Source organism: Astyanax mexicanus, chromosome 14 (assembly GCF_023375975.1).
Source record: "Astyanax mexicanus isolate ESR-SI-001 chromosome 14, AstMex3_surface, whole genome shotgun sequence".
NCBI lineage: Eukaryota > Metazoa > Chordata > Actinopteri > Characiformes > Acestrorhamphidae > Astyanax > Astyanax mexicanus.
Genome location: NC_064421.1, coordinates 15,012,482 through 15,039,442, shown reverse-complemented (window position 1 = coordinate 15,039,442; position 26,961 = coordinate 15,012,482). Strand labels below are relative to the sequence as shown.

Sequence of the window (26,961 nt, the reverse complement as noted above, 5' to 3'; positions counted from 1 at the left end):
TATACACACATCTAAACATAGGAACTGAGTAAACGCGCAATTATGTTTTTTAATCTTTCAGCACTATTTAATTAACTAAAAATATAGTTCACTTATCAATCTATCTACGGGATTTCTGTGTTACTTGGTATGTTTTTTTTTGGACACTATTTCAATCCAGCCTCTGTCATTTGGTCATCTTATATAACAAAGCAAACAACCGCTTTACAGTATGGCTGTGGCTTTATACAGACCAGAGTGCAGGCAGAATTACATAAAGCAACTCACAGCAAGTCATGCGGATGCCACATTAGTAAAAATGTGTTTCAGCACTGTCTTTAGGCTCTCTGCTAAAGTCTGCTATTTAGGGGTGTGTGTTTGGCTGAGATCCCATATCCATCTATGAGGTTTCGAGGTTTTGAAAGATTACAGTGGAGTACAGCCTGACTGTCTGTAGCAATTTCCCCTGGTTTAGAGGGATGTTCTGTTCTAGGAGAACATGTCGAAGAACCATAAGCACTGCACTAATCTTTATCTTCTGCATAGGCCCCATCATCTCCTCAGCGTGAGCATCATTAACTGCTTGCTGTCTTTCTGATTGGCTCCTTTGTACGTCTGTACGCTTTTAATTCTTTTCAATCTAGAAGGCTCAGTGGCATTAGCGACAAAATCATTCTTTTGGATAAAACCTCAGTGAACACAGAGATTTAGCTGGAATATGTATATAATACAGTATAATCAGCATTTGAAACTGGAGAACTCTATTTTATAATATCCACATCCATGAGATGTACAGACTGTCGCATTGCCCAGAAGAGGATCTGCCTCAGGATCACTAACCTGAAAGAGCGCAATCCATATACGTGCGCCCGAACCGGTCACACCACCATGCAGCTCATAGGTGAGTGCGCTCTTTGGCAGGCCACCAGTGCTGGAAGCTCCCTGTGGCGCTGTTTCAGCCTGCCTGCCTGCCTGTCTGTCTGCCTGTCTGTCTGTCTTTCATCATGCATGCTCAGATCTCCCTGCACAGTGAAAGGATATGACAGTTTTAATTTACAGTGTCAGGCCTCTGAAAAGCGTTTCCTCCCTCACGCTGACAGCAATCTAGCATTTCCAAATTAGCAGAAACATTAACCTTTAGACTGAGTCTAATGTGTTCTGAATGGGGTGTATTAACTTTCATTTGATAATGTCATATTTTTGCCTGTTGTTGTTGCTTTTGTTAAAAAAATGCTGTTTTTTTTCTTTTTACTGAATTTCATTCATGTTTTCCATTTCATTCATCTCTTCTACGGCAGGTCATCAGACTTATAGCTAATTTACTGGCTTTGCTTTAATACATTTCCCTCCATTCCCTCCATGCAAGCCAGCACAATTGCAGTTTTTATCTTTTATTTTGCTGTAGTATTTATTGCCACATATTTTAAATGCATGTAAATGGCTGAACATGGAATCCAATCACTGCAATTGTGACAAACAAATGGATTTAGATACTTAGATACTAAACATATTAAATTATTTAACTTTAGTTTGAGAAATAAGGTTGGGAGAGGAATTTGTACACATATAATAGTTCAGGCCTGATTTGTTCTGCTATTATTAATAGTAGCATTAATAGATCAGGTATTGGCTTTTAAATTAAGGTACAGTTAATAAACATTCTTCTTAGCTGCTGCAGTGAGGAACTTCTCAAAAGGTAACAGATTTACAGACGTACAGCTTTATTTAGGTTAGTGTTTAGTTTCTATGTTTCTTTGCTAGCATAACGACAGGAAAAGTAAATCTTGCGCTTCTCAAAACATGCAAAAGGTATGTAGTAATTCTCTTAATTAATTGTTGGTCTGTTTTGCATGCAACATGCAATAAACTAATCAAGGTGTCACCTGCCATTCCCTTTAAGAGCCAGGTGCGGTCAGACTTTCATATTTCAATGACGCAGCTGCATATTTCAATGACGTGCCCAACACTTCTCAGCAGAGAAAACTGTCCTCTTTGTTCACGCTTGTTCATTCTCTATTGTTGATGTAAAGATTTCATAGATGCCAACAGGCATGCACATTGGGTTTATGCCTTGCTGTGTGTCTATTTGTGCATAACAAGTGCCCTGGTTGACAATTCACTGCCAAGATAGCAATGAACATCTGACGGTCCACATGTGTGCCAGAAATGTACATAAACATACAACACATACAATATTTACAGTAATACATCTATTAGAACAGAATCTGTTAGGGCTCTCATTATATAAACCGTTTACTAAAATAAAGGAATATTACTAGTGGTTAGTTGTGTTCATTAAGAGCACATATTACCTACATTTTGGGGCTGCAATATTGATAGAAACACAAAGACTGGATCAAACCCTGTTTCTGATAAGAGCCTAGTTTTCCAAATGAATCTTAGCATTGGAGAGAGAGACTCCTCAGTGTGAAGCTCGCTCGACCCTCTAAAAATGATCTTACTGTTAAGAACCTTTATGGAAACCCACCCCAGATCGGTATTGCTCAACAGTCTGTATTAAGAAACTCATAGCAGATTGGGGCAAAAAACGCTTAGCTGAAACATCCCTAATTATTATTAAATGAAATCATATGTTACTGCAATTTATGAGTGTAATTACCAATCAAAATATCTGTGAATAGATAAACTGTACAGATTGTGGAATGTAACTCCACAATTTTAAACGTTTCACATAAACGTGCGTCTCAGTCAGTCTCAACAAAGACTGATATGAGTTTAGAGTCATAAAGCCAGTCCCTGTGAGAGATGAAGACGAGATCAGAAATGCGCAGCTACTGAGAGCGTAACAGCCCTGACACATATGTGCAAAACAGCTTGTCATGTGAAACAGTTGCCTTAATATTTGTGGCCATTACACTAATTAGGCAAAAGCACACAGATGGTGCTGTTTCACAAACTCTCAGACTGAGAATCAAAATGTCATCACTGCCAACATTAGACACGGAAAAAAACCCTGACAAATCTTTCCCTGCTCCCATCAGTTTCAGAACTTACTCCCACCTCCCCTCTCCTTTTTTAATGCATAACTGACATGAAAAGGCGGCGGTTCGGTGATGAAAACGAGGGGTATTTAGCGGTGAAACAATGGTACTTGGGCACCATATGCCGCTTTTCAAACGCTGCAAGACAGCTGCAAAAGCCGAGCGTTTCTGGAGATTGGCCAGGTCCCAGAAGAAGATTTCCACTCAGTTGAAAATGTTTCCAGCTATCAGGAAGAAGCCACTTTTCATGGACTTGCTTCCAGATGCAGGCTGGCACTCTCTGTCTGGAGATGATGGGAGTGGTGGTGTCTTCTCTTTGTAATTGTGACAGTGAGTTAGATGACAAACAAGCACTGTGTATTTTAACAGTACAATATGAAAAAGTATCACCAATACACATTTATTAACATATTTAGAATATTTATATCATTCAGCTGAATAAGAATGACTTTATCTATGTCATGTGACAGTTAGCCTGAAGAGCAGAAGGCCAGGTGAGGCCCTGAGAGAGCCGAGGGGTTAAATCCTGCTCTTCTCTGATTAGGGGTCCATGCACTCTGCTTGGCCCCTCGCTGGACCTTCTTTTATAGCATTTTATTCTTTTCAGCTGGAAGACCCCTCTCCAGTCCTGTGCAGTTCAGCAGGCTATTAGGGGAAGTATTACTGACCTTGGCCTAGCCTGCTTTCATGTGAAGATGAAACAAAGATGTTTCCATGTCTATGTCATCATTACAAAACTGACAGCTTTGCGAGGAAGAATGGGGAACATGAGTACTGTGATACATCTGCAGAGTAGAAACTGGTACTACTCTTAAAATGTATAAAAAACAACATATTTTGTTTACTCTAAGACCGCTAATCAATATATGTAAAATAATATGTAATATACTTTATGTTTCTTTAGTAAGTTCTTTAGTAAAGGTAATAGTTATATTTATCCAGGCTAAATGGGCATGCTGTTAACATCATTGCATATATTTTATATTTTTTGACATAGTTTGAATCTGGCAGTTGTCCTTCATGTTTTACCATTGTGTCATTATAGATGAACCATTAGAAAACATCTAAAATGACTTAGAATAAAATATATATATTTTACGCTGATTTCTATTAAGAGTTAAAAAGCTGTTTATCCCATTTTTTTTGTAAAGTGGACACTTTTTACGTAGAAGGTTTCTGTGTGACTGCAACAATAAGGTCCTTTATAGATGAAAAAAGGGATATATATATATACATATAAGGATCATACTTGATACTATACAGAACCTTTTTTTCTAAGATTGTAAGATTCTTTTCAGTTTTTTTGCACATTCTCTGTACTTCATAAATCCAAACGAAACTATTTTCAACTCTATTGGCCCTACCTTACACCCTGTGCAAGTCGCATTTTGATGCTTACAGCCCGCTAACAGTCTATTTCCATGCCTTCTGCCTGACATATTGCTATCTTGGCAACTGAAAACACAGGGGAGCCACTCTTCGATTAGAACCTAGACATTCAAATATTTTATCAAAAAAGGATCAATGTTTGTTTTGGTTACGTTTGGTGTTTAATGTGTTGATAATTAGCTGCTTTCTGGCTACATAAGATGTAAAATGTGATATAAAAATTAATCTGATTGATTTAATTTGATTTCAAGGTGCCAAAAGTGTGAAGCACTTTTGAGGAGTTAACAAAGCACCCACCGCTTGTTTTTTTTCAGAGAACCAATAGCTGTTTCTCTATGCCGCTGCTCTACACAACCCTGTTTGACACTTTTATTTGTTCATTTTTAAGTTCAAATAGTCTTTTCTACCAAAGAAACAGTTCATGAGAGTTCTAAAAGTTTAGTTCTGACAGATCTTTCAGACTGCTCCTTTGTGTTCCACACAGCTCATATCTGTCCTGCACTGAAATATCAGAGACTAAATAACAGCAAGAATAAGAGAAATATTACACAAGCTTCGCTCTGAGGGAAGATTATTTTAAAGGCTGAAAAGAAGCAGAAGGTTTTTTTGTAACACTAATATGAGCTTATGTGAGCTGCTGGAGCCGGGATACAGAAGAGTGAGACATTTTCAATAACACTGTGTTGCCCATGGCAGGGATTAGCATTAAGCTGGGACCTATTTGTGGATGTTAGACAGCAGACCTGGCCATGGCTGCAGGGTGTCAGCTCACCTGAATGTGTGTGTGTGTGTCTAATCCTTCTGTAGAACGGCCACTTCTCGGCGCACGTAAAGTCAGGGTTTAGTGTGATGCACGCTAATAAGATGATATGTTAATGGATGTGTTGGACTCATTGCCACAAATTGCGGGACAAATACCTGGCAATAAGAGCTGATGAAATAATGTTCATGAGGTAATGGTAGGTTAATGCTCCCTAATAAAATAAAAACACAGGGTAATAATCCTGTTTTTAGCTTTTGGAAGATGTGAGCACATGCCTCCCCATGCAGTGCTGAAGACATACGGGAATAAGGGATAGTATTTACAGTTAACAACAAATTCCTAAATAGCTAAATGAGGTGAATAGAGTAGTCAATGTCTTTACATACAAAGAATACATAGGTTTTAACTAAATGGTGTAACCGTCACTTTTCACATACTTCCATGCATCCTTTATATTAACATAGATGTTAGCTAATGCATCCATAAAGGCAATATTACAGTCAAATATATCTGCCAAAAACAAACATGGCGAATATGGTGAAGGTAGTTACTGCTAAAAAAAATGCATGAAAAGCCAGTGATTTAAATGGCTGTAAACAGTGTTTATTCACTGTAAGCTTCTTTTCTACTAGAGATTTGCTTTAGCCATTGGCTACACTGCACCATCCATACCCATATTTAATGTATTTATATTTAGTGTATTCATATATTTATTCTACTGTGAAAAAAAAACCAGATACAGTAAATCTACTGTATTTGTAAAAAAATAAGGCATTTTTTAATAATCTAATTTTGCTGGATAATATATTGTCACATAAATAATTGTGATTAATGATATTATTGTCTTTTAAAACCCATTTTGTACACTGAAATAGTGATAGCTAATATAATAATAAAACAGCATAAACATAACAGACATTACAAATATTCAGACATTGGAACTAGACAATGTAAAATATTGATATATCCTTAATTAAAAAAAATGTAAATAAAATAAAAAACTTATATTAACAACGTTAACTATTGGCTCACTGATATTAATGGCACTTATTGCTAGGTAAATGCAATGGGCAATACTGAGGTCAGCAAATATGATTGATACAGTAATAATCATGACAGGCCTAGTGCTAGTGCTTACTAATAAATACATTTAATAATAGATGGGTTTCAAACACGTTACCACTGCACTGTGCTGTATTAACCTCTAACTGTTTAGCATGTAAATTCTAAAACGTAATGATTTTTGGTTTTAGTGTACGGAGCAAAAGTATATATTACTTTGTAAACTTTTTAAAGTTTTTGAACTATCTGAAACTTTTTTTTTATTGAAGGCTCGTTCACGGCGCTGCTGTGTACCTGGGCTATGTGTTGTCTGCACTGTGTGTTTGATTTGTTGTTGTTGTTTGTTTGGAAACAGTGCGGAGAGGATGCGGTGGAGAGTGGGGTTGAGGTGCTGCTGCTGGCCGTCTCGAGCCCTGCTCTGTTTTTGGGGCGGGAGAAGGAGATCCTTTCAAAGGGAAGCGGGCCGGCATCAGATTTGTTCCTCTGAGCTTTAATAAAAGGGCTCAGTTAGCCTCTGCTCATTATTATCCTATGAGTATTGACTTTGGCCTACAGTCATGAACAGATAAAATGGTGTAAGGGCTTGTCCTAAGTGATTACTCAGAATTACAAATCACTCTGCATGTAACCTTACCCAGCCAGTCTCACTGGCACCCTGACACACACACACACACACTCACACTCTCACACACACACTCACACATACACACACACTTACATTCACTGCTCAGCTGCCAAACGCCTGCTGCACACACACTGCCACACTCAGGCCACTGATACAAAACCTCCACGAGAACGAGGCAGCAAGCAAGCAAGGACCTCACACAGCAAGCCACAAATAACACACACCCACACAAATACACACACACACACACACACACATGCCAGCATGCACACACATGCGCACTGGCACACACATACCGTGAAAATAGAATTCAGGCATTAAAATTATTCGTAATCTCAAATGATGGGCTGCATGTATTCATGACACACACATACATATATACACCCACACTCGCATGCAGCCCTCAACACACACATACACACTCACACACACTCACACACACAGACACGGTGTGATATAATATCCCTCTCTGACAGCTGAGTTTTAATTGGGCAGACGGGTGTAGCGCGGGCCGCTGTCACACGCCTGGCGGTTTGAGGCTTTCTGGGACAGGCCCCACCGTGGGGGCTGTCAAGTGGCCCTGGCTCTCTGCGGGGACCCCCTCCGTGGGTGTCCCAACTCATTTAGGAGTGCACAGACAAAGCGCCAATTAAAAAGGGGCTTTAAACAATCGAACCGAGCCCCCTGGGGCCCGGCAGACAGCCTGCAGGCCAGGAGACAGGGCAAAAAGACACCGGCTATGAATTCCACATCTATAAATATATCTCTAATTCTTACAGCCATATATCAGTGTCTATTTAAATGAGAGCAAAAAGAGATTTTCTGTCCGGCACAAACACTCATAATCGATAGTCATATTCTGAAGGAACAACACGCAGGGCACGGAGGTTTAATTATTTATAATATTACACTTCTTTCATTAAGTCTACCTCAGTGGAAATCCAGCCTGTTTGTCTTCTTTTTAAAATAATGGAATTGTAATGTTGTAAGTATTAACATGGGAACCATGGAAATCACTTTTATGAATATTATAGAACTGAATATATATGTGTTGTAGCTACTGATGCACTGATACTGTAATTGTGGGCTGATGTCCAATATCTGATATTAATCATGTATATAACCAATTCCATAAGAGTTGGGATGCTGTGTAAGAAAATAAATGTAAATATAAATATATTTGCTTCTGAGAGACTCTAACTCTTTAAAATGCTCTTTTTAATATCCAGTAACGTGCCATGTTTGGAATCAGGCTTGCTAATATGAAAGTACAAACATTTGTAAAAATATATACCGTATTTTTCGGACTATAAGGCGCACCGTATTATAAGACGCACTATCAAAGAACGCCTATTTTCTGCTATTTTTCCATACATAGGGCGCATCGCATTATAAGGCGCGTTAAGTGACACTAGAAAGGGTGCCTATATCAAAGTGAACAGGGGTGGCGCCATGTTTCCCTTCCCCCACCGGGGGGGGTTGGCTTGCCGGTGGAGCGTCTCAGTATACAAATCTAGCTCAAACGAGTGCTGGATATTAATCTACACAGATTCCTCTCCTGAAAACTGTTTATTTGGGTGAGTAACGTGCTTCAGTTTATTTACAGTAAGCTTAGATTTCCAGATGTCCACTAAGGCTTGCTGCACCAGCGTTAGCATAGCTATCCGCTAGCACGCTAGCTAGTCACCTAAACTAGTAAAGTTAACCCAAACTTAAACGACAGCGTTACACTGAGTAATCCTGCGTGTTCTGGTAAGACAGTGAGATATTAGCTAGCGATTCGTCCCCCGTAGCTTGTTTTAACACGGTAAACAAGCAGATTACAGGCTGATAAAACTCACCTCTGAGAGAGTTAGCGCTTAGCATCTAGCTAATGCTAGCCAGGCAAAGCAGCACAGACTTACAGGCCGATAACTCACCTCTGAACGGTGAACGCTTAGCGATTAGCATCTAACTCTAATAATACTGCTCCAGCAGTATTAAAAGTGCTAAATTTAGAAAATACTGATCTCTGAACAGTGAAAAAGCTAGCTAGCTAAGCGGTTAGCATCTAGCTAATGCTATTGCTGCTCTGTGTGTTTACTGCTCCTTACACCTGACGGGTAAAATTTAGATAATACTGATCTCTGAACAGTGAATAAGCTAGCTAATGCTATTTGCTGCTCCAGCCTCGGAGCTGCACGGCTCTGGACTCTGTATAGCACTGAAACTCTGTATAACGCTGCACGGAGTGTGTGTTTACTGCTCCTTACAACCTGACGAGTAAAATTTAGATAATACTGATCTCAGTGAATAAGCTAGCTAGCTTAGCGGTTAGCATCTAGCTAATGCTATTGCTGCTCAGCCTCGGAGCTGCACGGCTCTGGACTCTGTATAGCACTGAAACTCTCTATAACGCTGCACGGAGTGTGTGTTTACTGCTCCTTACAACCTGACGAGTAAAATCCATACAAAAGGCGCACCGTATTATAAGACGCACTGTCAATTTTTGTGAAAATTACAAGTTTTTAAGTGCGCCTTATAGTCCGAAAAATACGGTAAATAAATAGAAATTGAATGTAAATATACCTGGAGGAATGTATGATAAATTTGCTATCCAAAGCTGATAATTACTTCTTAGCAAATATCTTTTAATTCTAATATGCTTTTTATATCACTATGCATTCCTGTTGTACATGCAATAAGGTCTGTTTATGCTGTATATATAGTGGTTATATCTAGCTGATGTTTTTTTACAATGGTTGTCTCCCTTTAAATTCACACTTGTTTGGTCTGGTGATAAATTCAAATATATTTTGACTGGGGCGTTAATAGCTACCTGTATGTCCTGTAATGACATTTAAGGATTGTTGAAGACTTCTTTATGCATCTTTTGGTCTGGTCTTGGGCTGAATTTGATAATGGTCATATTAGCAGTTGTCTTCAATGTTCTCCACTTGTAAATTAATTTTTACACAATGGATAATTACTAATTGTTTTGAGATCTTTCCCAGATTAATCTGCTTTTACACACTTCTTTCTGAAGGACTCAGAAAGCTCTTTGGATCTAGTTGTGGTGATCTATTCACTTCAACAATCAAGATTAAACCAAACTAATGTCTGAGGTTTAAATAAAACAGACTACTCCAAACTCCTCTATAACTACTAAGTAGTAATATATGTGCAACTTTCTATTAATTACATTTCACATATTATTAGAAAATGTATTTTTGTTTGGTTATATTACCTACAGCTTTTAATTTAGTTAAAATAAGGATCAAGTATCCATATGTTTAAAGCAACAGAATTTGGGCACCTCTCTTTTGAAAATATGTAATTGCACAGAGAATGTGGAGAAGTACTTTTAATGCAGGTTAATGTAAATATAAAACTGAAAATATAAAATTCTGTGTTTTTGAGTATTTTTTTTTGTTCATTTAGTTCATTTATAAAATACTGTCAAAATGGATACAGTTACATCCATTACATTGCAAACCTACCAGACCCATCTGTTTTTAGAATTAATCTATTAGATGTTGTAGAGATTAACATGCCATCAGGACACTGATACAAATCATTAGAATATAATGTCTTCTCCAAATTTAGGAATACTATTGCTTTCTTTCAATTTAAAAGAAAGAATCTTGTGGACTGCTAAATACTTTTTTTAAAAAGACAAAGGCTCATTCTAGATCACTGCTTTCCTAAATTGTGCAGAAAACCCAAAACCAAAATTGCTCTCATTTGACTAGATTGGCTTTGCAGCTTGTTCTCCCCAATTAGAGCGAGCAGGAAAGTGTTAAGATGTACGAACAGAGAGAAAAACAGAGCAGTGCTCAGTGTCACAGCAGAAGGCCCAAAGTGTGCATCTGCTGCTGTCTGTGTGCCCGGCGTGGCGTGGAGGAATTGTTGAGTGATACTCCGTGCCAAACTGATGAACCTTGCATTTTTAAGAGCAGGAAATGTCTTTAATGTATATCTCTGTCACTCCCCTTCACTAGTCCTATCATATACATGAGGTCCATATGCCAGTTCCATATGGGCCGCCACCCTCTCCTGCCAGTCTGATGGAGAGCTCCCATCCATCACGGGGAGAGCAGAGCGCTCACTTGTTATCAGCCCAGACTGGGGAGAGAAAGGCTGATCTCACACACATGTACACACACACACACACACACATGCTCCTCTCCGCTCCTCACGTAGCTCAGTAGAGCTGAGTTGTTACACAGAACCATATGCAAGTTGTCCTGGAGGGGGAGATACAGGCATGCAATTCCAGCTCTGTTCTTTTTTCTCTCAGGATGTTATAAACACACACACACACACACACACACACACACACACACCGTTCCTCAGCGACGTGCACACAGCACTGGGACACACAACACTGGTGAGACATGGTGCTTAGTGTTATATTTTATATATATATATTTTTTTTAACGAAGTATGTAAAACAGCATTGCTTTTTTGTGTTTTACCAGAAATTCCTAAAACAACAATGACTTATAATCATAAAATACAATTATTAAAAACTTATTAAACTTATTGAAACTGTCGTATTAAAAACATATTTTCATTCAACTTTCATTATTGCCTTAGATTCCAATTATATATGATATATTAGAATATGTGGAAATTCTAGCAATCTCCATATCTAATATATCTTTACATTTTTGTCAAATTTTGAAATATATATCACATGCAGATTTATTTGAAATTAGCATATTCTTGTCCTTTTAGACATTTCAACCATTTATCTACTAGAAACATAGTTTATCTCCAAAATGGCAACTTTAAATTAGAAAGAACTTTCTTTGGAAGTCAATGGAAAATATTAATAAAATATAGTCACTTTTCAGCTATTGCATCTATTTTTAGCAATATAATGTAAGCAACAGTATATATAAATAATTCAGATTATATCAAAGATGACAAATACCAAAAAAAAAAAAAAAAAAAAAAAAAAAATAATAATAATAATAATAAACAATATTAATATTATAACAAAAGTAAATAATTTAAATATTATTAAAAATGTTAAATCTATGTGATATACAGAGTGCATTATTAATATCATGAAATGTTGGATCACTTTTTTCTGATGACATTTGGTATATGCAGCTCTTATACAATATAAAATGGTTGTTTATATCATATACTTAAAGCATAAAGTATATGCCTAACCTTTTATGTGCATACAGAATATGGCCATATATCAGATTGTTGTATGAGTATCTATATCTACATCTATCTATATGTGCATACTGTTTCCATTGAAGTATTTAACTTGCATAAGGAATTAAATACAATTGAATTATTCACTGAGTAGAATGATGGTAAATTCTTTGTAAACTGAAAATTCTTTAGGTTTCCCAGTGAGAGACTGAGCACACTAAATCACACCATCTACTGCAGATAGATAAGAGACAAAATCATCCACTGCTGACTGAGAGAGAGAGAGAGAGAGAGAGAGAGAGAGCGCACTGCGGGTGTTATAATATGTAAACACTGATAGAAATCTGTAAACAGTGCCGGGGCAACAGCAATAGTTCGACTTACATACAAGATACTGGGCAAATGACATTTCTATAAAAAAGGGGAAGCTTGTATTGTTATATATTGTATATATAGGGTACATTTTTTGTGGATTTATAGCAAGAGCTCCGCAAAAAAAAACCTAAAAAAAAACCTATAGCTTAACTGTCTGAATTGACTTTATGTCTAATTATATTCATATGTTTAAGATACAAATTTAATAATTGTTAATAATTTGTATTTTTGTTTTTTATTGTTTCTTAAAATGCTATAATAATGATGAACGGATGAACGGAATATTGTTTTTGTTTTTTCTTTTGCGTTTTTTTTTTTAACTAACCGAATGCACAGCAAAAAGAACAGCTATATTTTTTCTTTACCCAAAAGCAGGTCTAATGATTTCAGGTCTGGTCTAGATCCTAGACTCAGTAGTATCAGTGGTGCTAGATTTACCCTCTGAGGGACACTAGGGCTTCTGTGCTCTTGTATGTCACGCTGGTCACACAAGAAGGTGGCTGGGGAATATGAGGATGAGTAACCTTAAACTCCATTAAGCATAATCATATTTATTTCTCCGGCTGGGTGGGAAGGCATTGCTGCGCACACGTCCTGACTTAAATTGAATCAGGGGGACAGATGATCCTGTCTGTGGCAGCCAGAGACACAGTCCCCACTTCCTTGTAGACTCTCTGATAGCATGAATTATTAAGTGCGTGTAAGGAGAGCAGGCGACTTAAATGTAATGTGTGGCCTTGTTATTTGCTGCTACCTTTTGTAACCTTTCAGGTTTAATTAAGGCTGTGGGATGGGGAGAGGGAGAGGACGAGAGAGAGGGAGAGAGAGAGAGAGAGAGAGAGAGAGGGAGAGAGAGAGAGGCTGGTGGCGACTGTGAGCAGCCAGCGCCTGCTGAACTTCCTGCACCATCACTGATGACCTTCTGTGTCATTTTTCTTTTTTAACAGATCTTTCTAACAGTCTTTTCATCTGCTTCCCTAAACACACATCATCACTGCCATAACAAAAAATAAGAAGCAATAAAAATATTACGATTTTGACCCATTAAAGCTATTTAAGCTTATCTATACATGTAATGTGGTTAATAAACCATGTGGAAAGAGTAATTTTGTATAATTTTAATTTAAATAATTTAAATCTAGTATTTTAATAAAAAAATACTTTGATTGAAAAATATTGGTAAGTGGTTACAGTAAGACGTTAAACCAAGATAAAAACAAAATGATGTTATTTGTAATATAGTAGTGAGGACTACATTTATAACATTTAATAACAGACATTTCTGTCACACAAACACTTTGTATCTCAATAATGGCAACTTTACAGGAGAAGAAAAAGCCTTCCTGACTTTCAATGAAAATAAATGTGAAAAGTGTATTTTAACTCATTTTGGATCATTTACTTTGGTATATTGGTTATTTTCTGACACAAATTAAATACTAACTACCATATAAAAAAAATGTCATTTAGTGGAAAAAATAGAAATTTGTTTTGCTATTTGCAATCTCTGTACTGCTGCTTTGGGATCAACAATATATAATAAAATGTGTAGAGGAACACTAAAACGAGGACTAATAGTGTAAATTCATAGCATTTTCAGGAAGATATTTAATGAAAAACTGACAATTCACTAAAAGTGCTCCCTTTTACTGGTGATGCTGTTTTTTTCAAATACACACTTTCTATCTGTCTGTACTTGAAGAAAACTTGAGAAAACAATGTCCTTATAGCATTGGTTACTTTGTAACATTCTCTTTTCATCTCTGTTTGAATTTTGCTTTTCTTGGTTGGGTTCGTAACTTGCTTATAAGTATGAGGGTCAAACTATATATTTAATTTACACTGTATGAATCCAGAAATGGCATTTTGCATGCACATGTACAGATGTTAAAGCTGCTTTGCGAAAATATCCTTTGCGATGTTGCTAAAGTGCTACATGCAAAATATGTAATTGTTATTTGGAACAATATTGAATACTAAATAATGAATTTTATTCTATATTTAGAGTAGACAGTAGAAAGATGTAGAAGAAAGCAAACCACCAAAAAATACTTAGTTACAAAATGACTTAGTTAGGACTTAGAGCATAGTTACCCATCATATGTTTCAATGCATAGAAAATATAAAACTTTTACCCAGCAGCAATTATTACTACATGAGCATTTCAGTTTTTACTGCATTACTGTAGTTTTTAAGTTTTTTTAAATGTAAAAATTATTGATTTGAATACTCTAACATTTGTTCACTTTTGTAGCTTACCCTCACATACTAAAACAGCAAGCTCCCCCCCCCCCCGACTCTAGACCAGTCATAACCTCTGTGAAATTTGCCCTTACCCTACTATGTTTATAGCAGTTTTTTAGGCATAAATGTGTTAATATAACTAATAATTTAATTTAATATGACAGCAACAATATGCTGAATAATGTCAGATTTGTTCTGTTTTTGCACAAATATATTTACATTAAATTAAATTGTTATTATGAAGCTGATGGTAAAGCTAATTTATTGTTATTATATTAATTATAGACAGTATAGATCTAGTTTAGGATGAAATTGAGCACAGAAAGCAATTCAAAACTTTTTTTTGAGACAGTAAAATATTCAGTAATATTGCTTACATAAAGCTTTGCTGCTGCCACTGCTTCTTCTGCTGAGCCTCACAGCAAACAATGATTACAATCCAAGCTGACCACAAGCCTGGCTGAAGATGTCTACACCACCGTGCCAAAAAATATGGCCGCCTTCCAGGGTGATGTAATCTATTAGTGTGGCTCTACAGTGCCATCAAAGGCAACATGTACCATAAATGACAGACAGGCCCATGTAAACATACACTCCAGGACTGGTTCATCAAAGGGAGGCAGCCATTGCTGTGGTCAGTGTTGTCCAACACGTGTCAGGAAAGATGAGGGCGAATAAAAGGCTAGGTGATTTGATTCACAGAGAGTCTTCATATGACCTCTTAAGTGGTGATGGCCAACGGGTGTCAGTTCAACCACAAAACGTGGGCTCTATTGATCAAAGAGCAATGTCAAAACAGCCCACTGGCTAATGGCAGATCAGAACGGCTGCTTTAAACAATCAGAGAGGCTCGACTGATGTAAAGGGTCAAGGAGCGGCTCGTACACATGGGAGAAGATTCTGACAGGAGGCTGATTTTGACATGTTTAGATTGTTTTACATAAAACCCACAGTAGACTCTTAACAAGAAATGGTTCTAGTTATGGTTTTGGCTTGGAGGTAGAATCAGTTCTTCTTCGTGGTAAGCATAGCAAATAGAGCTCAGCTCTGGTACTGTAATTTGACGCAAATGTAAATTATTTTATAATAAAATGCATGAACTGCCATTTAACTTTTTCAGAATTACACTTACTGGACAAGCAGGATATCCAGTGAAAAAAAAATGCTTTGTTTCTGGTCCTGTAGTGTTTGCTGTAAACTCAATGAAGGCAGTCTGAGACTCTTGATGTAGGGGAATGGGTGTGCCAAACAAATGACAACATGGCTGACAACTTTGGCAACATTTCTACAGAATAGAAGGGGAATGGAATCACTATGTGCATGTTTTTCAGTCACTGAAAAGACTTGTGTACACAAGTACAAATTTCTAATTCACAATATACTAAAATATGTAATTAATAATTTAGTATATTTTAATTAGTATTTTATTATCTGTTGAATGCGTCTGATCACACTAGCGGGTTCTGAAAACAGCTAAATAATGGGCTAGGAGAATAAACTTATATCACGCTCAGTGTGGGAGCAAGACTTTGGGAGATATGCTTTCTAAAATGTAGATTAATAAAGATGGATGTATGTATGGAGGGATGGATGGATGGATGGATGGATAGATAAGTCTTTATAAGACTATAAAGAATCTTATAGACAAAACAGATACAATAGAGAAAGTAACAGAGTAAAACAGAAAGACAATTACAAATATAAATATAGCTTTATATAAAGCTATAAAAAGGGAAGTGCAAAAATAAGAAATAGACAGAGAGAAACAAGAGAGAGAGTGACCGAAAAACAATAGAGAAACATTAATAAACAGATACACACAGAAAAAGAGAATCTAAGAGAAAAATGACACATAGAGGCAAACAGAGGAAAATAAAGGAAAAAAAAGAAATTCAGAACTTACTTTCAATTAACTTGATTCTGACAGAGATAAACAGCAGAGAAAACAAGAATGAGAGAGAGAGTGAGAAAAAGAGAGAAGAGAGAAAAGAGAGAGAGTCAGTGAGTGAGTCAGTGAGTGAGTGAAGGCATTCCCATAGCAGGTGGTCTGCCTCACAAACCATCTGGACGCAGTGATGGCCAGATAACCTCCGCTATTTACAAACCCCAAACTTTGTTTAGACAAAGCCTCTAAAAGCTGTTCGGCTTCCAAAAGCAACTTCTCTTTCCCTCTCATTCCACAACTTCCAGAACCTGGGAAACTGGAGAGCCGTGCTGAAACCTCCCCAAATTAAGCATGAGAACACCCCATCCTTATCCAGCACTGTAAATAAACACTGCATTTGAATAAAATTATGTCCTCAAGCTCACAATCACCGCATTCCAATGTGAAAAGGCACAACGCGGAATGTCATGGGGCTGCATTTTGGAGTAGCTTCATGCTTGCTGTCTAAAGATTATAATCAAGCTATTATTTGTGCAATTTGCAGAGGTATTGAACAATTTACGTCCTAAGAATATCTTCTGCTATGTGTCAAAAAGCAGAAGCCAACTACTTCCAGTTCCAGTTCCATTTCCAATCCTTATTTTAGTCTGCCTATTCTACTCTATGCAGCTTCCATACACTGTTGCTACACATGGACAGAGCCAAAAGTCATGGGATAGCAGTATCATTAAGGATCATGAAGGGATACCTCAGGGGATCGTTTGGAAACAACAACCTCCCTCCATATACAAACACACAAACACACACGCCTGTATAAGTTCTGAGATGGGTTTGAAATCTTTCCAGTGGACTCATGGCAAAGGGACATGTATTATCTGAGGTCTGCTGGACCTCTCGGCCGCATTTGACACAGTCAACCATGACTTCCTCCTAACTATACTCTCAAACATGGGGATCGCAGACAATGTGCTGTCATGGTTCAGATCGTACCTCACTGGGCGCTCGTTCAAGGTGTCGTGGCAAGGACAGCTGTCCTCAGCCCGCTCCTTATCCACTGGGGTTCCCCAAGGTTCGGTACTGGGACCCCTTCTCTTCTCCATATACACCAACTCTCTTGGTCAGGTTGTCCGCTCACACGGATTTTCCTACCATTGCTTTGCTGATGACACCCAGCTATACCTGTCGTTCTCACCTGAAGATCACTCAATCTCTGCACGGATATCGCAGTGTCTCTCTGACATATCCTCATGGATGAAGGAGCATCACCTTCAATTAAATCTCTCAAAGACTGAACTTCTGGTTATACCAGCAAAACCATCTTTTCAACACAACTTCTCTATAAGTATCGACTCTCTCTCTCTCTCACCGACAAAGGTTGCTAGGAACCTGGGTGTTCTGGTTGATGACCAACTCTCCTTCACGCACCATTTGGCCTCAGTTGCTCGGTCCTGCCGCTTTGCGCTCTGTAACATCCGAAAAATTAGACCGTTCTTGACGCAACAGGCCACCCAACTCCTGGTGCAAGCGGTCGTCATCTCACGCCTCGACTACTGCAATGCCGTACTAACTGGCCTCCCGGCCTGTGTAGTAAAACCACTCCAGATGATCCAGAACGCAGCAGCACGTCTGGTCTTCAGCCAGCCAAAACGGGCACATGTCACCCCGCTGCTCATTGAGCTCCATTGGCTACCAGTTGATGCTCGCATCAAATTCAAAGCTCTTACAATCGCCTACAAGGTGATGACAGAACAGGCTCCTTCCTACCTGCACTCGCTCCTGAAAGCTTACGCTACCTCCCGGCCGCTGCGCTCCTCCAATGAACGTCGCCTCGCTTTGCCAAACATTCACACAAAGCAATCCAGACTGTTCTCATACAGAGTTCCCCAATGGTGGAACAAACTACCTTCCACTACCAGATCAGGAGAATCTCTCGCTATCTTTAAGAAACTCCTGAAGACAGAGCTCTTCAAAGAGCACTTACTCTCTTAACACCTCTAACACACTAACTACTTCTAACCTCATTTCCTTCTTCCTCTCCTTCACTCCTCTATCCTATTATTCCCCTTTGACCTATCCAAAGATGTTTTACCTTTAAACTTATTTTACATTGTACTTGACTATTGTAAGTCGCTTTGGACAAAAGCGTCTGCCAAATGTAATGTAATGTAATGTAATGTAATGAAGTTGGAGGCCTGATATGAGTTCCATCTCCATTTCTGTAGGATCTGAAAACCTGATCATTCATCAAACCTCAGTGCCTTGTGTGTAGGAAAAATACATTATCATCCACAGTGAACAGCAGCACAGTGGGTGGTAGGGCTGCACAATATTGGAAAAAAAAAAACACACATTGCAAATTATATATATCTCAATATTAAACAATGCAGGGCCTATGACGTCACTAGCCCCGCCCCCACCCGTGCGCTGTCTCACGTGCGGGCCGATCAAGAGCTTTGAGTCAGCGCCGAGCAATCAAAACCCGAGGAAAACAGCAAAACAACTGTAATCATGCATTTAAATGGCTTTTTAAAAGGTAAATAAGAACATTTATTCTGGGATTAAAAGCGTGAATTCAGCTGTAACTGGAAATATCTGTGCAAAACTGTGCTGGACTGAAGTGCACAGCTTTCAACACATGCGTTTACAAGCACGTGCCCAACCGTGTGGATGGAGGCCATGCGGTTACCTTGTGTTTACTCCTGCACCTCAACCCCCCAGCCCTCATGCTCCCCCTTCCTCTCGTGCTTCCCCAGGCAGCAGCAGCCTGTCATTCACACAGACACAGAGACAACGCTGTGTATCTACTTCTACTACGTCTAGAATCAAAACATTGCAACATGACGTGTTTGATTTAATTGCCTTAAGTGACATTGTGCATGCGCACATCGCGATGATGATGCTTAAACGATATATCGGGCAGCCCTAGTGGGTGGTAATGACCGTGATCAGCAGCCTTTGGCTAGAATTGTCTATACAAACATACTCTAAGACTCAGAAGTGAGGCAGAAATTAATGCAGCATTTAGCTTTAGCTTTCATGGGATATGGCAAAAGTCATGGGACATGGTACTGGTTCCTTGGTTTGAGAATCTTCCTTGGTTGTTCTTAAAGTTCTATTATGGGAAATGTAATCCACGATGACTACATTACAGAACACAGGTCTCATCACAGAGGCCTCATTTATTATTCATCCGTTTAGACACTTACACACACATCCACACACGCACACTCTCTCTCCCTCACACACACACATCCACACACGCACACTCTCTCTCCCTCACACACAAACACACACACACACACACACACACACCTGTGAATGGCCGATAGGTTGTAGAGGAGCTGATGTAATTCTGGGGGTGTATGCAGTGCTGATTAATTCTGAATGTTATTAACCTTTCCCACTGAGAGGTGCCATCTTCCAGTCAGCGCCTCACTGAAAGTGGGGTGAGCAATACAGAGCAGGATTTCTGCTCGCAACGCTACTGCTACCTGTGGTTTACCTAGGATTAGATTTACCACAGTACTCGTAGAAGTAGTACTAGCACAGATTGAAACAACATAGCCTAGGAGTTGTCTGTGTTGAAACTGTGTTGAAATTGAATGTCCTCATGCAAACAGTAAAACTAACATTAAGGGCTTTTCTAGTGAAATGTACTTCATGAAAAATGTTGCATTTTACAGTAAACATGAGTCGAATGTGAGAATACAGTAACTGTGTCTCAACAAGATTAAGCTCCAGTTTAGTGCCCTTATTTTTAGACAAAAAGCAAAAAATAAAATAACATAAATAATAAAATAAATGATTATATTTATATATTTATGTTTGTTTGTTGGTATTTGGAACTTCCTTCATTTCAGACTAGTTCAACTTAAATATAGATGAATAGATAAATCAATTAAAACAAAACAAGCAAAAAATAAAAAATGTAAAACAAAATGTGTAATAAAAAACTATTTATAGATATATGTTTAAGTAAAATGAACATTGTTGTTTTATTCTATAAACTACAGACAACATTTCTCTCAAATTCCAAATAAAAATATTCTCATTTAGAGCATTTATTTGCAGAAAATGAAAAATGGCTGAAATAATAAAAAAGATGCAGAGCTTTCGGACCTTAAATAATGCAAAGAAAACAAGTTTATTTTCATATTCAAGTTTTAGGAGTTCAGAAATCAATATTTGGTGGAATAACCCTGGTTTTTAATCACAGTTTACACACTGCTTTTGGATAACTTTATGCCACTCCTGGTGCAAAAATTCAAGCAGTTCAGCTTGGTTTGATAAGGTTTTTCATTTTTCATCATTTTTAAGTGGTCTCTCATTTTTTTCCAGAGCTGTAGCTGTAACCATATAATAAACCATTCAAAATAAAGTATATAAAGAGTATGTGAGAGTATTGTTGTACATTTTATTGTTATTATACAGTACAGTACTGCACAGGGTATTCAGTGTATAATGTACTAAATGTTGTGTATTAGTCATTTCCATGTAGTGTGTAGTAAAATTAAATCTTTGGTGTCACTTTTTAGCACTATATGTAACTTGTATTTATGTAACCCTGTATTTAATCTGTAGTGTACTTCAGATTGTTTTTTTTTAAAGCATAGTTTAAAATAAATTCAAATGAAATTCATAAATAACAACTTACAACTATCTAGATTACCAAATAACTAAATGTTAAATAAATAATTTAGATTTAGATTTTTCTAGACAGGACTTAGCCTTGTTTTGGACTACAGAGCATTTTAAAAGGAGATTTTCCTTTTAATCTATGACTAGGGTTATTTCCAGTCTTAAAAACTAACTCAGAGTGTAGTTGTGAAAGTCCTGTTGTGAAATTGTATTACTACAGGCATTCAGTGAAATAATTTTGTTAATATGTTAAAACTAACTTATTACAGTATATTAGCTTTTTTGGAAAAAATGGGAATAAGAATGGAAATTTTGTTTAGAGTAACCTCTGCCAGTACCAATATCCAATATTTTCCCTGTATCTGCTAATAAATGGACAGTATATATGGAATAGAAAATCTAGAATAATTCGTTTTAAATATTTTAGTTTGTATTTAGAAAAGCAGTAATGGTGTACATTTAAATAATAAAATATAATTTAAAATGTAACTGTATAATAAAATTCTATCAATCCCACTCAACATTAGCTCATCCAGTCTCACTGTCCAAAGCTTGTTTTTCCGGAGTTCAAAGCAGGACCGTGTGGTTTGGGAATGCCCTGTGAGTAATTATGAATGGTAAAATCCAATAGCTCTGTTATTGCCATAACACTTTAAGCTCAAGCAGGATGACTTCCAGATGTTCCTGATGCACTAATGCATTTGTTACAGGAATAAATATAGTTGCGGAAGCATTTTCATCAGAGAGAGAACACTGCAGAACGAAATAAGACGCTATCACTGTGACCAGAACAAAAGATTACGGAACAGGAAAAGACAGTTTTGATCAGAGAAAGAGAAAGAGAGAGAGAGAGAAAGAGAGAGAGAGAGAGGGGAGAGAGAGAGTCTCCAGATGTGATCCAAGACAAATGGCATTATTGATAGATACTATAAGCGAGAAGCAAGTGCTCTGAAATTTATCAGCTCTCTGCAGCAGCGAGAAGGGAAATTAAGTGATAAGAAAATCAATTGCTTACTCCTGCATCCATATAAATGTAGCTAATGTTTAAAATTCCCTGCAAATCTGCAGAGAATGCAGAGAGGGGAGGCGCGTGGGGGGGAGGAAGGACGGCGAAAAGGCGGGGAAGAGGGGGTCATCAATCATGGTTGGGTGACACACAATGAAACCTGACCGGGGCCCAAGATGTTTTAATACGGCATCCATTAAAGCCCTCAAATAAATTGCAATTTGGAAAACAGAACATAATACCGGCCAAGTTTTCCTCATCCATCTTGCGGCGTGTCATGTAATGTAATTGCGTTGTTAATTTATCCAAGAATTTCCTTGGTACACCATTTCATCCGCATTGGTTAATTTCCCTGTAGAGTATATTTTTCTCCCTGCCTCCCCCCCACCCCTTCTCCCTTTCCCCATCGCTAGCGGGGGCAGAGTAATGTTTCTGCTTAGCATGGCATTAGTGGAAGGGCTAATCAAACAGCTGAAGTCTCTGACACTTTATCAATGACTGGCTCTGCTGGCTGCGTGCCGTCCGGCTATGAGCGGGCCTGATTCAATCACCGCCCCCCTCCAACCCGTTGTCATTAGTCCCCCTGACAGCCGGATCACTCAAAAATGCCCACGCATTACATCAATATTATCGACAGAAGGGTTTGGAGGCGTTTAAGGTTGGCCAGGAGCGCCAAGCGGAGAGCGGGACACTTCCTCCTGCAGAATCGGGGTACGGAGCGAGCATGCTGGGTACAGTGGGGAGAGAGATCGAGGGGAGGGGGGGCTTGTGGAGGGGGTTTTGATGGTAAAGGGGGAAAGGGGGCTGGCAGAAGTGTGGATCAATAGAAAAGAAGGAGAAAAATAAGTGAATAAAGGTAAAACGCAGGCCTGAGATAAAGCGAAGGCTATTTAATTGGAGGTGCAGTGTTTACTCAGAGTGAGACGACATTGAAAAATAAAGGTTTTCAAACACAATTATAGCGGGACCTGAATTCAATTAGAGAGGCACAGGGAGCTGCACAGGCAGGTAAGCTTAGAAGGGGACAATTGGAGCCCCATAGCGAGCAGGGAGTCTCAGAGTGGCTGAGAGTTTTTTACGGTTATTTTTTTTACACACAGCAGGTATAAAATAAAGTTCTTTTCCAAAGGCACTTTCACTCTTCCAGACAAAAAACAAACAACATGGCTATGGTTATATTTTTATATTTTTCTATATGACACCCATCTATACAAATAGATGTAACATATTGAATATATTAAATTATGCAAGGTATAATCTGTGTCCATAAGAATTTTAAAAAAGCTGGGAATGCATGGTTTGTTTGTGTGAAAATAGTGCAATATTCTTGTATTTATATTATTAAAATATATATATAAAATAACACCAAATGAAAACAATAAGATAACAGTTTATAAGACTCTTTTAAGCTTAAAACAATCAAAGTGTTCCTGAGTTGGGAAAGCAGAGAATCTTGTAATTAAAGGTATCAGTGTTCTGGCATGACAATCCTTTTAACACCTAATAAATTAATTATTTAAAAAAAATGGTCTGGTGGATTCACTGGATGTATTGGTTTCTATATGTTGACAGTATTTCATTAATTTATAAAATAACAAAATTTACAAAATAATATACTCAAAAACACAGAATTTCATAAATTTTTATTTCACCAGCTTTAAAAGTACTCTTCCACGCATGCTCTGTGCAATTACACATTCTCAGCAGAGAGGTCTCTAAATCCCCAAATTCTTAAAATGTACAGACTGTTGCTTTAAGTGTCGTTTTACACACAAAGATTAAGACCATTCAATGGACAATTAAAATTGTAAATGCGATGTAGTCCAAGACTAGGTCTAATCCCGGTCTGTGAAACTGCCTCTAACTCTCTGCTGTTTAAATGCATTGTGCTTTTAGTGTTACAATTAAATGCTGGTATATTAACAATATATTTAATAAAGTGTTTTTCAATGATATCATATTGTGTATGTACATTTCTTTAGGGCATATTAAGATAGTATAGATTTCGCCAAGCCCTAAGTGTCAGCATGGCAGAGCACGAGGGTGGGCAGTACCTGACGCCTCTTTGAGGTGCTGCCCTTTTCAGCATGTGAGCTGACCCCTGGCTCACTTATCAGCTGAGCATCACTAACCCGTACAGGCTGAATATGCGGGCCCATTGTAGGCAGGTCTCATCCAGCCTCACGTCTAAAACACGGCTATTTTCTCACCTGCTGTCACCTGGCAAGGGCAGGAAGGATTCCACGCCGGGGCGGGAGAGGTGTTGTCGTCCACCTGAGTGCCGAAACACAGGGCCTCGCTGTGATCAAAGGCTGACAGCAGAGCCGGAGGAGAGAGACCTCTGCCAATACAAAGGCTTATTGTGATGAAATATCCAGAGAGGAGCAGCACACACCCCTCTCCCTCCACCACCACCACCAGCAGCAGCAGCAGCAGCCCAATACACACACCTACAACACACACACACAAACCCATAAAACTCCAACCCAGCCCTGCAACGCTGATTACAGAATGCTATATCTCTATAATCACATCCAACTACATCAATGTTTAATGAAAAAAGTTGCCTGAAAAAAAAGAAAAACACAAGCATACTGAGAAAGTAAAAGCAACATAAAGAGCATGACTGTGTGCTGAAAGAATGTGAATCGGGTCATGCCAGATTGCCATACACCAAAAATCTATGTAGTTCAAATAGGAAATCTCTTCTCACGCCGCTTATGGAAACTAAGATCATCCACTTTTCTCAGACGTTGCTGTGAGACATCTCCAGATGGTAGACAGCTCCAAATTGTTAGTATGATGTTTTCAGTTCGAGCACCTTCTGGGTGCAATTTAGTGTACGCTTTTCTGACACTGAAAAGAAATGGGTGTTTGTCTGCTTTAATCATTAAAGCTCGCTTTGGATTTAAAACAGTAGGAAACTGTGAAAACTGAGCTCTTTCAGAGGTGCATCATTCACACACACACACACACACACACACACACACATACACACACACATATATGTGTTGAATACATACCAGTTCCTATCACACAGATGCATTACTATGTACAGTACTGTGTAAAAGTATTTAAGGCTAAGAACATTAATTTCTTACTGATTTTTTTGAGATAAACTGAATATATTTTTATATATAATCTTGTCTGTAGACACGGTATATATGGTGTACCAAGATCTACTGTAGATCTCTTTGCTGGTGAAAACATCCTTATCTGTATGCCTGTCCTGTGCCTGTACACATCAATTCAAATTTGAAATGTATTCATGTATACTAATTACTGAATGTTTTCTTGAAAGTTTCCTGCCTGATCTGATATCCATGTGGAACATTGAGCTAGTCAGCTCTGCCCGTATATTAACTAAAATGATAGGATATAAATCAGGCAGAATCAAGAAAAGAAGACAGGAAAGAAAGTTACAGGGAGGTATTCACGCACAGCATCGGATGCACAGCAGCAAACAGTGCTATATGTTAAATAAACAAAGAAGTCGCAAATTATAGATAGATAGATAGATAGATAGATAGATAGATAGATAGACAGACAGATAGTGTTTATTTACTATAATATGTATATACTACCATTTATAAATTTTGTCCATTTATAATATGTTTATTCTGAATAATGAATTCATATTCCTAATTTGTTACATCTCTTGTATGTAAAATATATTGTCGTGGCACAGAGAAATCATACATATGCTAAATGATAAACTAAAGGGCTAATTCAGGATTAATTCAATGTGTACTAAATATAACTCAAAATATAACTCGTGTACAATTTACTAACAATCCAGACAAGCCAAAATCACACATTTTAAACAGACAATGTTATAAAGCAACCAATAAAATGTTATTACCCTATGAGAGACTAATAGTCCTCATAGGACAAGCCAACCAGGAAACCCACCTACTTTAGCTGCAGCCAAGTCTTTGGAACACAGTCATTGTTTTTTCTCAATTCTTCTTCAAGTACATGATAGACAGGTTGTGTGTTTTTAGCAAAACAGCACCAGCAGTAGAACAGCTACGTAAATTCGGGTAAATATAAATTTTTGGGGTATGCTTTTAGTATGATTTTTTTTATATTGTTTTGGTGCACACAGTTAACAGAGACAACACTGATTATTCATACAGTAATTACTCTGTGGAATAAAACAGAGTTTGTCTGGTGTTCTTTGGTAAAGACAATGGTTCTATGTAGACCTGTGACTTAAATAGCATCTCCAGCTCTATGTTAAAATATCTAATGCTGATTTTAGAATCCTTTTAGAATATATATAAACTATAAAATATATTTCGTTTTTACTATACAGAAAATATATATATATATATATATTGCATCAGAGATGGTTTTACTTTTGCTATGAATTAATGGACCAGGTTTTCAGCACTATGTAGAATCCACTGAACTGATACACTTCTTCACTGTGTCTTATACAGACAAAGGCAACTATAAGATTCATGTTATAAATGCATTAATTAGCTATACGGTTAAATAATGTTTAATCTATAAAGTTAGTTTATAAGACAATATGTAAATACAGTGATTTTGACTTTTTTATTTTTGTAAATTGTTATTTATTGCTTGTGCATGTGTCAATTAATTGTGTATGTAAGTAATGTTTATGTAATGTTTTGTAAGTCTTACCCAAACAATTCTCTTCATTATAGATGATTCATTTAATTGTAACTCATACTTTTCAAAGTATTTTCAATTTAACAGATAACTGCAGCAGCACAGAAGAAAGCGGCTCATGGCGGAAAAACACCACTTTTTTCAGTTTCTTTTGTCTATCTGCAGGTTTTGTTTCATAGAGTAAATGATGTCTCTTGA

The 26,961-nt window shown here is 37.7% G+C and overlaps 1 protein-coding gene across 1 annotated transcript in view; it reads right to left on the bottom strand.

The window, feature by feature from the left end:
* The window catches only part of dph6 (diphthamine biosynthesis 6), a 275,116-nt gene that overhangs the window by 150,764 nt on the left and 97,391 nt on the right, over nt 1-26,961 (bottom strand). Inside the window, exons 4-5 of the mRNA XM_022673073.2 lie at nt 24,333-24,463; nt 820-1,001 (exon numbers count right to left, since the gene is read on the bottom strand). The gene's annotated coding sequence lies outside the window, so the exon portion shown is untranslated. The remainder of the gene's footprint in view (nt 1-819; nt 1,002-24,332; nt 24,464-26,961) is intronic.